The 15487-nt window shown below is 42.1% G+C and overlaps 1 protein-coding gene across 1 annotated transcript in view; it reads left to right on the top strand.

Annotated features, from left to right (window-relative positions):
- Positions 1 to 6: 6 nt before the first annotated feature.
- Positions 7 to 15487, top strand: part of USP22 (ubiquitin specific peptidase 22) — a 48246-nt gene continuing 32765 nt past the window's right edge. Inside the window, exons 1-2 of the mRNA XM_021705899.1 lie at positions 7 to 16; positions 14273 to 14405. The gene's annotated coding sequence lies outside the window, so the exon portion shown is untranslated. The remainder of the gene's footprint in view (positions 17 to 14272; positions 14406 to 15487) is intronic.

Genomic DNA, 15487 nt, shown 5'->3' with positions numbered 1-15487 from the left:
GGCCCGCAAGCGCAAGGTGCGAGCCCCGCAAGCCCGAGGGTACCCCTCCTTTTGCAGCGCCGCGCGGCCTGCGGGTGGTCGGGGGCTTCCGGACTCCGTGGGGGCGGGGAGGCTTGGGAACCTTCAGCTGCTCCCCCCTCGGCCGTGCGTGCGGGCCGAGGGAGGGAAGGGGCCGTTCTTCCTTCCCCTCCCCTCCCCCCTTCCCTCCAGGCCCAGGCGCAGGGGTGGGCTTGGAGCGGAGACGGGGGGTTGTGGGGCGAGCGCCTACGTGGGCGGGGGCGGTTTTCTCCGGCCCGGCTGCGCGGGAGCCTGGGACTGCGGGGAAAGGTCTCCGGCGTTCCGGCGCGAGGGTCCAGAGGATTCGGGGGCGGGATGGGGGCGCCGAGAAAAAATGAGGGAGGAAAACCGCCCGGGCCTCGGGGGTGGTCTGCCCCGGTCGGCCCCCGCCGTCGGCTTGCGCATCTGTGCTTGCAGGCCGGGGCGGACCCCCAGAACTGGGGGCGTTCGGGTGCCACCGCGCCCCGCGGGGCTGGCGGGGACCGCTGTGGGCCGAGGGCCGACTCTTCGCCCCCTTTCAGACGTGCGGAGGGCGGGCGTCGGGGGGTCGCGAGTCCCGCTGCGACCGGGAACCGCGACCGCGCCGACTGGTGTTGTGGTTACTGAGCGTGGATTTCGAAGCGAAGGTCCGGCTGGTGGGAGGGTGGGGCTCATTTCTTCTGCGATGAGAGGCTTCAACGGGAACTCGTTCCCACCTGTAGCCCAGTCATACCCGTTTGTCCATGCAATTAGGCTTATTTATGATTTGGAAGTCAACATAACGACGTTATTCTTTCCTCTTTTTTTAGAAATAAACTGTTTTTACAAATTACAGTTTTGCAGATTACGATCCTAGATTGGGAGTTCTTAGGGCTATTTCCACCCTGAATAGCATTTTTTTAATGGGAAGACTAACACATCCGCTGAGATTGTAGGGAATGTTAAGCGTTAAATTTTTTATTTTTTTCAAATCTGTAATGTTGTTGGAAAGCGTTACCTTTAAAGTGAACTAAAATCAGATTAAACAGATTTTCATTAGGGTCAGAATGACATTCTTGCTGGTGGAATTGTGTACCTTTTAAAAAGTTGCCTGGTTGAAGCCTATGTTCTACAGGTGATAATCTTGTTGTTGCTCTGTGGTGGGTTGAGACGTGATGTATGTAAAATTCATTCCTACGTTGGAATTAAGTAGGGAAGCCCCTGTTCTTGTCTTCTCCCTTCTTCCCTTCTCCCCTCCCTCCTTTCTCATTCCTTCCCCTTCCATTGCTTCTCGATTTTTCCTTCCCCTCTCTGGTATTAACAAAGGTGAAGGAATCCAGGTTTAAACATCATTAACTTTGCCTTATTTTCTAAATGAAGAAATTGGCATTTTGTAAACTATAGGTAGTTCAGATCAGTCTTTTAATATCAAATGTCAGTTGCTTTGTTTGAAAACTGTTGTACCACATCTATATTAATGATGAATATTTCAAAATTTAGGTCCATCAGCTATTGCAGTGCCTGTTGGCAGTATACCTGCAATGAGCCCTTTATGTCTTTCTTCTTCTTCTTTTTTTTTTGAGTTAGAGTCTCACTCTGTCACCCAGACTGGAGTGCAGTGGCCGCTCCCGGCCACCGCAGCCTGGACCTGCTGGGCTCTGGCGATCCTTCGCCTCAGCCTTCCAAGTAGCTGGAACTACAAGTGTGAGCTACCACACCCGGCTAATTTTTTGGTTTATTGTAGAGATGAGGTCTCACCAAGTTTCCCAGGCGGGTCTCAAACCCGCGGGCTCAGGCAGTCCACTCACCTCAGCCTTCCAAAGCGTGAGATTACAGGCTGAGCCACCGAGCCCAGCCGTTTTTTCTTTTTCTACTCTGATTTTGGGGAGTAATTTCTTGTATCACTTCATTTCTTGTGTTAACTGCATTTCTAGCACTCTCTAGTGGCCCATTTAAGGAAGGGTTAGTTTGAGAAATAATTTATAGAAATACTTTAACCTTGAGAAATAAGAAAAAAAAAAGTAGGTGTCAAATAGCAAGATTATAAATATCTGCCTTAAACTTAAGCTTGGTAATCAGTTTAAAGAAGGAATAATCTTAGGCAAGATTTTTTTGTGTCGATTTCTCACTCTGTTGACCAGGATGGATGGAGTGAAACGGCATTATCTGCCTGTGGACACCTCCTAGGAAGAGAGTAGCTCCTGCATCAGTGTTTTAGAGATGGTGCCCTGTCAGGCCTTTGGTTGTGTGGAAAGGGAGATCATTTCAGCTGAAAAGTGGTATTGTATTGTTTATCTTGAGTGGTACTTTGCCATGTGTTTTAGAAAGAGATTGACTGTAGGATCCTTCTCTCCAGCTATGACTGAATCTCATGTCTTTGATCTTTTAAACAGAAATCATTTGGGGGGAATATCAGTTCTGCTATTACTGACTTAGAATACTGTACCTGGAATGAGTTACAGCAGTGGTCTCCAACCCTTTTGGTATCAGGTACTGGTTTTGTGGAAGACAATTTTTCCACAGACTGGAAGGATGTGCTGTCACACCTCACTACTAATGTTAATCTGTATTTGCAGCCATTCCCCAGCACTAGCATCACCGCCTCAGCTTCACCTCAGATCATCAGACATTAGATTCTGGTAAGGAACATGCAACCTAGATCCCTTGTGCGGTTCACAATAGTGTTCCCTCTCTTATGAGGATCTAATACCGCTGCTGATGTGACAGAAGGCATAGCTCAGGCAGTAATGACAGCGATGGGCTGTAAATACAGATGAAGCTTTCTGCTGGCCCACTGCTCACCTTCTGCTGTGCGGCCTGATTCCAACTAACAGGCTTACTGGGGGTGGAAGACCCCTGAGTTACAGGACGCATGGTCTGGCAGATGGTGGACTGATAGCTGTGAAATCTGTGTGTGTTGCAGGCTCCACCAGTGACTAAATTAGTCTTTACAGGCTTGGCCAGGTTCTGACCTCATTTTTCTTTTCTCTGCTTTTTTTTCCCCCCTTCCACTTCTGTCGAAGAACTTAGGCCTTTTGACTTGTTGACTTTCCCGGTGTCTGAATTTTGCTGATTGCACACTCATGGTGCAAGTTCAAAATGGTTTACTATCTGTTTGGTTTTAGTATACATGTCTGGAGGTTTCAGAATTATTACCTTGTACTCCTTGATTAACAACTTGACCACCTGAACTACAATGCTTAGATTTCTTTTTGCCTTGAGGCCTACACTGTCTTCTCATTTCTAAGTTACTCAAGTACCTCTCCCCCACCCTTTTCAGTGAGGTTGTGTCCTATATGTGTAATACAGTGAGATTCTTCTGCCACAGCCTCATTCCTTCTTGGCAGTCTCTGTCTACCTCATCAGTTATTTATGTATTTTTTTGAGTCAGAGTCTCACTCCATTGCCCAGGCTAGAGTGCAGTGACACACTCACTACCACCCTAGCGCTGACCTGCTGGGCTCCTATGATCCTTCTGCCTCAGCCTTCCAAGTAGCTGAAACTACAGATTCATCACATATTTAAGATTTTGTATACATGAAGTTGAGCTAGCTCCCTGTGTTAAGTTCAGTGGTTTTTGACAGATGCACTCACCAATACAGTACTGTAATGAACAGTGTCACTGTCCTAAAAAAAAAAAAATCCCCTGTGCTTTACCTGCTCAGCTGTCTCCACTCTCTGGCAGAAGCTTGTCTGTTTTCCATCTTTGTGGTTTTTTCCAGAATATAATTCCAGAATATAATTGGACTCATGTAGTCTGTAGCCTTTTCAGCCTGGCATCTTTCATTTAGCAATATGCATTGCATGGATTCATAATACTTCCTTTTGAATAGTATTTCATTGTGTGGTTTTACTGATATACTTTTATATATCTTAATCTGCAGCTTCTCTCTTCATCTCCTCTCTCTCTTTTTTTCTTTTTTCAAAAATTTTTTTGTAGAGAAAGGGTCTCACTCAGTTGCCCATGCTAGTCTCTAACTCCTGGCCTCAAGCAGTCCTCCTGCCTCAGCTTCCCAAAGTGCTGAGATTACATGTGTGAGCCACCATGCTCAGCCCTTTTTCTTAAAACTTTTCTTTCCCTTGCACTTTATCTGTCGAAGAACTTAGGCCTTTTGACTTGTTGACTTTCCCATTGTCTGAAATTTGCTGATTGCACGCTCTTGGTGCAAGTTCAAAATGGTTTTTTTGTCCTGTTCACTTCCTACACGTTGGTAGTGGGATCAGACTTCAGCTTTATTCATTAGGCAAGATCTCAAGTAGTGCTGTGTCTTTTTTTTTTTTTTGAGTTGGAGTCTCACTCTGTCACCCAGACTGGAGTGCATTGGCCGCTCCCGGCCACTGCAGCCTCGACCTGCTAGGCTCGGGCGATCCTTCCGCCTCAGCCTTCCAAGTAGCTGGAGCTATAGGCGTGTGCTACCACGCCTGGCTAATTTTTAATTTATTATAGAGATGAGGTCTCGCCAAGTTGTCCAGGCGGGTCTCGAACCCGCGGGCTCAGGCAATCCACTCACTTCAGCCTCCCAAAGTGCTGGGATTACAGGCTGAGCCACCGAGCCCGGCTAGTGCTGTGTCTTCTATCAAGACTTTCCTATTTTTAGCACACAGACCTGATCAGATTGGTGTCAAGCAGATGGAAGCTTAGGTAGGAAGTAAACTCGATTTCCAGGGATTAAAATGACCTGTCTGACACATAAAAGTTTTCTTCATGCTTCTCATTTTATATTGGTCAATGCCTGTAGCAGAGAGTGCTAAAGAACAGAAATTAAGATAGAATTGAGTGTCATTAAGTTTTATAATTACTTGTTAGGAGCTCTGCTAAAAGATTCCAGGAATGAAGTGGAAACGACAGATTAAAATGAGGTTTTAGGATAATCTAGTTGCTCCTTGTACGTGTGTAATTGACAGCTGGAAGGTGAGCTCAAATTTAAGGGAATAATGGCCTAAGCTAGTAGCAGGGGCATTTTGCCCCAGGCTGCTTCTGCCCAGATGGGTGACTTCCAACAGCTCCCACCATCCCCTGGGCTTCCCTCATTGCCCACTTATGATAATACAGTAGTCCTGGTTATCCTTGGGGAGTAAGTTCCAAGACCTCCAGTGTATGCCTGGAACATGGATTGTACCAAACCCTGTATATACATATGCACAGGTTTCTTTTTCCTTCTTCACAATTTCTTATATGGAGACTTCATTCTTACTGTAGATCTTAGCAACCTCAGCATATGACTTTTTCCCCTGTTAAGTCAAGATTGTCCACTTTTTCACTTACTAGAAGCACTTTATGGTTTCTCTTTGGCATATTCACGTTGCCAGCATTGCTATTCTTGCACTTTGGCACCATCATTTAAGTCAAAAATGACTTGAACACAATCACTGTGATACCCTGACAGTCCATCTGATCAACAAGATGGCTTTTGGGCAGTCAGCTTAGGCAGTGTGGAGACGCTGGATTAGGATGTGATTCATGGGATGAAATGAGATGGTGCTTGTTTTCATCATGCTTCTCAGAAGGGCGCATAATTTAAAACTTAGGAGTTTCTTATTTCTGGCATTTTTCTGTTTCATATTTTCAGACTGAGGTTGACCATGGGTAATTGAAACCACGGAAAGCCAAACCGTGGCTAAGAAGGCACTGTTGTAGTAGTTTACATTTATCCAGCAGTTTACAACTTATGGAGCACTTTTCAGACATATTTTCATTGTGGTTTTGGTATACATGGTACACTTTTTAGGTAGGCCTAGCAAGTAAGTCTTCTGATCTGTCCAAGGCTACTACTAGTAAATTTACTACTAGCGAGTGCTGGATCTGCACCTTAGATTGAGCTCGGTCTGAGTTCTTGATCCTGCCAAACGAAGTTGCACTTCTGTAAGTTGAAGGGATTGGAGTCACTGGATCCTAATATCTATTTTAGCTTTGAGATTCAAAGGCCTGAGTCTGGTATGCTGAGGTTTCTGAGGTTGGGGAATATATTTGAGAATATTATTTAATTTTGGCCATTTTTTCACCTAAAGAATTCTTTTTATTTTTATTTATTTATTTATTTATTTATTGAGTTGGAGTCTCACTCTGTCGCCCAGACTGGAGTGCAGTGGCATGCTCCCGGCCACTGCAGCCTTGACCTGCTGGGCTCTGGCCATCCTTCCGCCTCAGCATTCCAAGTGGCTGGAACTACAGGCGTACGCTACCACGCCCGGCTAATTTTTTGATTTATTGTAGAGATGAAGTCTTGCCAAGTTGCCCAGGCGGGTCTCGAACCCACAGGCTCCAGCAATTCACTCACCTCAGCCTCCCAAAGCACGGGATTACAGGCTGAGCCACTGAGCTCGGCCTATTTTTATTTTTTATTATAAAGATGTGGGGTACAATTCAGGGTTAGGTATACAAACGTTGATTATGCAGGTACCCTTGTTGATGAGGTATGCCCCTCCCTCCCCTAGCAGTTTCCCTCAACTGCCAATCCCACCCACCTCCTGACAGTTTCCCACTACTGCCAATCCCTTTCTTATAGTAAGAATATAATTTTTTTTTTTAAAAGAAGAGAATATTTATACCTTTCCCTTCACTTATGCCAGAGTTCATGGGGGGAGAAAAATAATTTTAGCATTTGAAAAAGTCACTAAAGAGAATGCATACGAATTAAACTTACCTTTTAACATTTTCAGGTTTAGGCTAGGCAGGGTGGCTCAAACCTGTAATTCCCACACTTTAGGAGGCCGAGGCAGGAGGATTGCTTGGGGCAGCAGTTTAAGAGTCTGGACAACTTAGCAAGACCTTGTCTCTACAGAAAAAAAAAATAATAACCAGGCATGGTGGTGTGTGCCTGTAGTCCTGACTACTTGAGATGCTGAGGCAGGAGACTCTCCTGAGCCCAGGAGATTGAGGCTGTGGTGAACCATGCCACTGCACTCCAGTCTGGTCAGCAGAGTGAGACTCTGACTAAAAAAAAAAATTTTTTTTCACATTTTAGTAGCAGTTGGAAGTCATGGGTAATGTGTGAAATGAGCACTAGGTCTTAAGGTTCTGTTTCATGTTGGTACTTCTTTTCAGCTGAACTCAAAATACACTGAACAGTTGAGTCATCCCCCTGGGGTGAGCCACAGGTGGTTAACTTCAGGGACTATTCCCCACCTGCCTCTCCCCATCCGTCTTGGGTTGGGGAGCAGTGCAAGGAAGGAGGTAAAAGAGAATAGGATGCCCAGAGGCACAGTCTTAATACTGGGACTGAATTAATGGACTTGTAGTGTGTTCCTTGCACTGTATAAAATAAACAACTATTAATTTAAATTACTGTTCTTTGCTTCTGTTCCTGTCACATGCAAATTCTAGTTACATTTCAGAATTTACTTTTAGGCTACTGAATCTACTTGAATTAATTTATAGGAGAAAAGGGGTTTAATGCAAAAATTGTTGCATGCAGTTTCCAGGAGCCACCAGCCTGCACAATCCTCCTGCCTCCACAGAGTCATGAAAGTTGCCGAGCTACCCCCCTGAGAGGAAGCTGCTGGATCAGAAAATTGACCTAATGTCCCTGCTCACTGAGAGACCTTACTACCTCTGCAGGAGCCGGCAAACCAGGAAGTTGTCTGCTGGGGTGGGAAATAGCCGTGGGCTACAGAAGCAGTAACCACCTCGGCTGCAGGACTCTGTCAGCAAAATGAATGCCCCTACCAGCACTCACTCTCCCTAGCTGCAAGTGTGTTCTAAATTATGTTCTGAACTCAAGTTGCAAGGGTGTCCAGGGAATTCGTCTTCTACCTTTACAGTGTCCATAGAGGGAGTCAGAATAATGGTGAACATGAATCCTGAAAGAAAGTGCCTATAGAAACCTAGAATAAACTTAGTTTAGCGTATTCTTTTTACCTCAGCATAACCATTTTTTTTTTAGACTTTACCCCACCCCCTCAGCAAATCTCCATCAGACGCAAAACCACAACAGCCCAGCAGCCCAACCTTTCAATTCATGGTTTAGAATAATAATCTTTAGGAAATTTTTCAGGTTCCTTGTCCAGGAGGAAGATCAAAGATCACCCCTTGGCTGACTGAAGCCATAGAAGTGATAATAAACCACCTTTTTGCTAAGGAGTTTGTGGATTGCAAACCCTCTGACACGTCTCCTGCAGGAAACCCCCCCCAGCCCACCACCATGGCAGCAGTCATGTGACTAACCCACCCATCTTCCTACTGTCCATCACCTGACGTCAGTACCTGCACTTACCTGCCCCTTTGGGATAACATGAAGCAGACCACCACCCAGTCACCTTAATGACTTTCCCCCATCCAAGTGAATGGTTAAAAGGACTTAACCACAAGCAGCCTTTTTGTCATTGCCTTGTTAAGCTATGGTGTGGCCATGTGCTCTTTGAGCTATGGCCAGGCTGTGTTTTCTTTTTTTTTTTTGAGTTGGAGTCTTACTCTGTTGCCCAGACTGGTGTGCAGTGGCACATGTCCAGCCACTGCAGCCTCAACCTGCTGGGCTTCGAGGATCCTTCTGCCTAAGCCTTCCAAGTTGCTGGAACTACAGGCACACGCTACCACACCCAGCTAATTTTTGATTTATTGTGGAGATGAGGTCTCGCCAAGTTGCCTGGGCGGGTCTCGAACCCACGGGTTCAGGCAGTTCACTCACCTCAGCCTCCCAGAGCTCTGGGATTACAGGCTGAGCCACCGAGCCCGGCCCAGGCCATGTTTTCTTAAGCTTTGGCCCCCTCCCCTACCTTGGGGAGGCAAGTCTCTTTCTCTCTCTCTTTCTGATTCACTTTATAAATAGACTGTATTTTCTAATCTAACTTCTGTGCAATTCTTAACATCTTTCATGTGGCATCAGATCGCACCCCAGACACCTACACCCCCAGTGGTCCTGGCCTGACATTCAGGAGGCCCTGTTGGGAGTGTGCCCTAACATTTTTGGAGGCCCCAGTGAGATGTGCCCTAACAAATCTATTAATGTCCTGGGGCTGCTGTAACAAATTGCCCCGAACTGAGTGGTTTAGAACAACAGAAATTTAATCTCAAATTCTGAGGCTAGAAGTCCAAAGTAGTGTATTTGCAGGGCACTCCCTTCGGAGGCTGTAGGGCAAAATCTGTTCCTGGCCTCTGTCAGAAGCTGGAAGGCTGGCAGTCGCCTTGCTCAGTCCCTGCCTCCGTCTTCACATCACTTACACTTTGTGTTGACCTCACTCTTTTTTAAAGCAGGATTTATTGAGAGGACAGAAAAGCTCACGGTGGGGGGAGGGGGGGACCCGAGGGGGACCTGAGGATGGCATTCTCATCTCAAGACCCTTAGTTTAATGTTTTCCAGTTTAGGTAACATTCACAAGTTTTATGGATTTGTTTACGTATTTTGAGTTTTGGTTTCAAACCTACAAATGTTATATGTCTTATGATGTCTAAGGTTAATTCTAGCTGCTCGCGTTTCTGTAGATAGCTTTAGCTACTGTAATAAATATACTCAGGGAGACAATCATTAAAAGAACTTTTTCTATAATTTAGTAATGATCATTTTAGAATTTAGAACTGTGCTATACACTAGTCATTGCCCACCTGTACTGTTTAAGTCATTTATATATAAAATTTTAAATTCAGTTTTTTGTAAACATTAGCCAGATTTCAAGAGCTCAGTAGCTACATGTGGCTAGTGGCTACTGTAATGGACAGTGCAGATGTAGAACTTTCTAACCTCGTAGGACATGCTGCTAAACAGTGCTGATTAGAAAGAAATATACATATGTTGCTTAATGTTGGGAATATATTCTGAGAAATGTACATTGGGCAATTTCATCATTATACAAACATTATAGAGTGTACTTACACAGAGCTAGATGACATATCCTACTGCTCACCTAACCTACGTGGTTTAGCCTGCTGCTCTGGGGCTATACACTTGAACAGCATGTTACTGTACTGAGTGCTGTAGGCCATTGTAACAAAATAGTAAGTGTACATCTAAACATAGAAAAGGCACAGTAAAAATATGGTATTATATAACCTTATATGTGGTCCACTATTGACCAAAACATTGTTAGATGGTAAAGTTAAGATTTTATGAATATGTTGAAGACAGCCTTCTGTTTTCTGTATTTAGTACCAGTTGCCTTGTTGATTGGCTGCTTGAATAATAGAAAGAAGCTTAGCTGTGTTGGAGTCATCAGCCCAGTAAAGTGTCTTTACTGGTTACTGGCAGACAACATGCAGTGGAGCATCTGAGGTCTCATTGTCCAAATCTGTACATATGTTAACACTGTCACCCACAAAGGAATAACTTAGATCATTAATAAGTATTTTTTTCTTCTTTTCTCTTAAGAATTTCTCTTTATTTTACATTAGTTGAGATTTTATCCTTATAAGAAAGAATTCTGTTCCATAGAATTCTGTATAATTTTGAGTTCTTTGATCATATTTTGCCTATTGTATATAGACTTCTCTGATTTCCAGTCCTCTTTAATATTGGAGAACTTTTAATTGTCATAGCATTTCATTTATATCTTTTAGTATACCCATATAGATTACTTCTGTGTATTTTTTTTTCCGTACTATGTTTCTTATCCTTCCTCTTAAAGAAAGTGTGTACCTTTCTCTGAAAGATGACTTCAGAGTGAACACATTTGAGTCACTGCTGCACAGAGGACAGAGGGCAGCACCCAGTGCACCAAAAACCTCTTGTATCTCTTCCCGGCCTCTGTATTCCATCCAGACTTGCATAACTGTCAATACACTTGCCTGTTTTTGTACTTTGTATAATGGGAGCGTATAGTACAATATGTGCTTGTTTGTGTCTAGCTCCTTCTACTCAGTATTGTACTTGTGAGAGTCATCCATGCTGCTGAGTATACAAGTACCTTTTCGATGTGCGGTATTCTGTTGAATAACTGGACCACAGATTTTTTTTTTTTTTTTGGTGTTGAACTGTTACAAATAATAATGCCATGAACACCCTTTTATGTGCCTTTTGTGGCATGTAAGCCTAAGCATAGAATGGTTGGGCTAGAGTATATATTCAGTTTAATAGTTGTGTTTTCTTAATTTATTTTAAAAACAAGAAACCCATGACAAATAGCAAGGATACTAAAAATGAATATTATATACATTTATCTAGATTCATCCATTGTAAGATTTTTGCCAATTTATTTTATGTCTCTGTATAACTTCTTTTTTCTGAATCATCTCAAGAGTTGGTTGTAGACATGATAGTTTACCCCTAAGAGCTGAGACATTCTCCTGTATATCCACAACACAGTTATTACACTCAGTGTTTAATTTTATAAGTAGTAATATCTAATAAACATATTATCCATATCTAAATACTGCAATTGTCCCCATAATATTCTTATGACTTTAAGGAAATGTGCATATAGGATTCAATCCAGGATCCTGCATTGTATTTATTTTCATGTATGTGTTTAGGTTCATTTCATCTGGAATTCCTAACCTGTGTTTGTCTATCGTTGCGTTGATATTTTTGAAGAGATTGGATCAGTCGTTTTGCAGAAGTCCTTCAATTTGGACTTGCCTGAGTGCTCCTTGGGAGCAGATTTAGTCTTGCTTGAGTAGGAGTGCTCCGCAGGTGCTACGTCCTCTCCTGGACCCAACTTGCTCCATTGGGATACATTTGGTTAAGGTGGAGTCAGAGTTACCTCTTGGAGAAAGGAACTTCTCCCATTTAACTGACAAAAGTAGTCTCTGGAGTGTTGCTTTTTTTTTTGAGTTGGGGGTCTCTGTCTCACTCAGGCTGGAGTGTAGTGGCTCTATCACGGCTTACCACAACCTTGACCTCCTGGGCTCAGGCAGTCCTTCTTCCTTAGCCTCCTGGATAGCTGGGGCTACAAGTGCATACCACCACGCCCAGATAATTTTTTGATTTTTTTTTTTTGTAGAGGTGACATCTCGCTTTGTTGCTTAGGTTGTTTTCAAACTCCTGGGTTCAAACAATCCTCCCACTTTGGCCTCCCAGAGTGATTACAGGCATGAACCACTGCATCCAGCTGGGGTGATACTTTGAAACTGTAAATATCCAGTGTCTCAATACGTGCCCACATACATACATGCATATGCATATACAGGTGGCCTTTGTGTCCGTAAATTCCTCATCCATGGCTGGATATTACAGGCTTTTTTTTTCTTGTCTTTATACTATGTACAATATAGTATGACAGCTAATTATATAGTATTTATATTCATTGTATTAGGAATTATAAGTAATCTAGAAATGATTTAAAGTATGCAGGAAGATGTGTGTAGGTTATCTGCAAATATGACACCATTTTGTATCAGGGACCTGAGCATCTGGATTTTGGCATCCTTGGGGATCCTGGAACCAATCTTCCACAGATACCAAAGGATGACAGTATATATTTTTTTTATTGAGGTAGCCACTTAAAGTTAACTATTTAAAAGTGAATAAGTCAGCAATGTTTAATGCATTCACAGTGCTATGTAGTCATCACCACCCTTTATCAAGTTTCAAAACATTTTCATCTTCCCCCTCCCTGTTCTCCTTCTCCCCAGCCCTAGCAACCTTCAATCTCAGCTGTCTCAGTGGATTTACCTATTCAGAGTATTTAATAGAAATAGACAATATGTGGCCTTTTGTGTCTGGGTTTTTTTCACTTAGCATGATGGTTTCAAGATTAACCCTTGACACTCAGATGTCTCTTTTCAGGGAACTTAAAGAGACTGCTGGTGATTATATAGGACAAACTTATGCCAGTGCAGATTTTTCAAAAATGTGTTTCCTTAAAGTTTTCTGTTCAAATTGCATGAAAAAGCAAATAAAGAGATGGAATATATACTGAGATATACATTTTTTAAAAATCAGCTGGTGTTACATAGAGGATATGTGATGTACTTTCACAGTGATGCACAGACTGGACATTAAATTATGTATTATTAAGGTGGGAGGAAGAAAACAAGACTGCATTCTCAGCTCAAATAGAAAAACACCAGGTAGAATACGTCAAACAAATTACTATTGCACAACATGTGTCAATGAACTTGCAGTGCATGTCGGTGACTGATTCACACGTTACCATACATTAGAAAAATATCAGATTATAAAATTTTGATTTTTTTGTCATAAGTAAGTTCCTCGGTATCCAAAATTCCATTGTAAGCCAAATATCATTACAATAAAATATTTGGTTCCAACACTATCTATACTATCTAATATTAAGTGATTTGTTCTTCACTATTTCATATAAAAGTGTGGTCAGGTTGCTGTAGGTGATCGCAAGATGTCTCCAAGTGCAAAGGGTTAATCTATGTTTTAGCATATGTCAGTACCTTATTTCTTTGTATGATAGAATAATTGATATTCCATTATGTATATATCATAATTTATCCATTCTTCTGTTGATGAATATTTGGACTTCTTCTGTTTTAGCTATTCTGTTTTAGCTATTGCGAATGACCCAATATCTTTTTACCCAATGACTTTAATGTCCATTGATGATTCTTGCCTGAATTAGTTATACTATGATGATTATAAAATGAAGATCTTGTGTCTTTGTTTTTCTACGACATATGTTGGATTCTTCTGTGAATAACACTTTAAGAAAATGTGTGCTTGTATGGTATTAATTTCAGTATAGGCTTAGAATTTTTTATTTAATATAAATAATTCTTGTTATTGTTTCTATGCTCAAATTGCCCAGGGGGATTTCTTGAGCTGGCCCCTGCTCTTGCTCACACATCCCCATCATTGTTTTCCCAGTGGTTTAGGGGTATAAGAATTGTTTGCCGCTGCACTCATAATTGCTGAGATTGAGAGTTTAGGTTTCTGTAATCTATTTCTTGGTAATACACTGTTTCTTTTTCTTGTTCCTGCGTATTGCATCATTAATATCACTCTCCCCTTTTCTTTTTGTTTTTAAGTCTGCTGTGGTCTTGGAACCTGGATTATCCAAGTTAAGGGTACATTAGGTGTGAGTTGTCAATCTGCAAGTGGGAATGGGAGCTAGACTTGGGGTTCCCTGTTGGGACTCCGGAGGAGAATGTGGGAAACATCTCCATAGCTTACCAGGTTTTGGTAGTTGAGGTTATGGGCTGAGTTTTCCTATTTGGAGCTGGTTTTGAGCTAACTGAAGTCTCTTTGGGGGCAATTGAAAGTATTATTAACAAAGTGATCTTTTAGAGCAGTAAGAGTTTGAGATTAAATTCTCTATCCTTTCCTCCAGGAGCTATACTGATTGTGGATCCCTTTGCTTGAGTGTTTCCCTTTGAGAACTCCTGTTGTAATGCTTATTAATTCACTTCTCTGAATTTCAGGCAAAGTCCTGCGTCTGCCATGTCTGTGGTGTCCACCTGAACAGGCTTCATTCTTGCCTCTACTGTGTCTTCTTTGGCTGTTTCACAAAGAAGCATATTCATGAACATGCGAAGTCAAAACGGCACAATCTGGGTAAGATGCCCTTCTGAGTTGGGAATCATTGCCCCCAACTTTCCGTTCTTTGAATTTTAATTTGTGGTTTTTCTCTTCTAAAAGTCTACTTTTTCTGTTATCTAAAATAACTTGTGTCCTCCTAGGGAAACTTTACAGGGGAAATTAAAGAGATGAACTGAGTTCAGATGGATCATGTGCCCAGTTTGCCTTAACATTTGATGTGACTTTAAATGGTACATGAAAGTGGCCCATTGTTTATGTCCTGCTAACTTCCTTTGAAAAGTTGACGTGAAATCTTCAGTGCTGCCTATGCTAATAAAATATCAGCCCCTCATCTTTCCCTTTGAAACACATAGTTAGGGATTAGATTAGGCAAAAATTTGCAATGAAAGATGGTAATGCAGAATTAGGCTATTGAGGTCAGCATGGAGTTGGCTGTACATAGGTAATCTTACTGCCCTCAGCAGTGAGTTTTCATTGTTTCCAGTCATACCGTTCATGGAAAGACTAGCTTAGTGCTATGTGTGGCATCAAGGTGAATTTTGCTCTCATAGAATTAAAAGTTCAAACACATCCTACATTATGAAGTTACACAAAACTAGGTTTTGTTCTTGGTTTTATTTTCTGGCTATGGTCATTAAATGTTTCTTTCTCCTGCAAAATTACATTTTTATTTGAATGCTTGTGAGGTTGTTAGGATATCCTTCAGAAAAGCACTTTCAAAGGGTCCAAGCCAGAGACTTGTTTTAGGAAACATTTTATATGAGCTCACAGTTCCAGTTAAAGATATATTTAGGCCCCCCTTATCCTTAAGGTTTTGCAGTTTGATGCGCTCTAGAAAACATTAGCCTAAAAAGTCCTACCTGAAAACAATATTATATATGTTTATAAAGTCACTGTTAATCCACATTCCTTAAGTTCTCTATAAGTAGTACACATCATGAAGGATTAAATCCCATGTTTTCACTGAGAGTAACACAGCAGTGTGTTTATGTTTTTAATTTTTTCTAATTTTTTAAAAAATGAAATGATTTGAAGCAAAACAAACCTATATCTTTTTTTTTTTTTTTTTGAGTTGGAGTCTCACTCTGTTGCCCAGA

The sequence above is a fragment of the Carlito syrichta genome, unplaced genomic scaffold, assembly GCF_000164805.1.
Source record: "Carlito syrichta isolate Samal-C Ts95f unplaced genomic scaffold, Tarsius_syrichta-2.0.1 Scaffold314799, whole genome shotgun sequence".
Classification (NCBI taxonomy): domain Eukaryota; kingdom Metazoa; phylum Chordata; class Mammalia; order Primates; family Tarsiidae; genus Carlito; species Carlito syrichta.
Note: the sequence above shows the minus strand (reverse complement) of the source record. Positions and strands in the feature narration are given on the sequence as shown.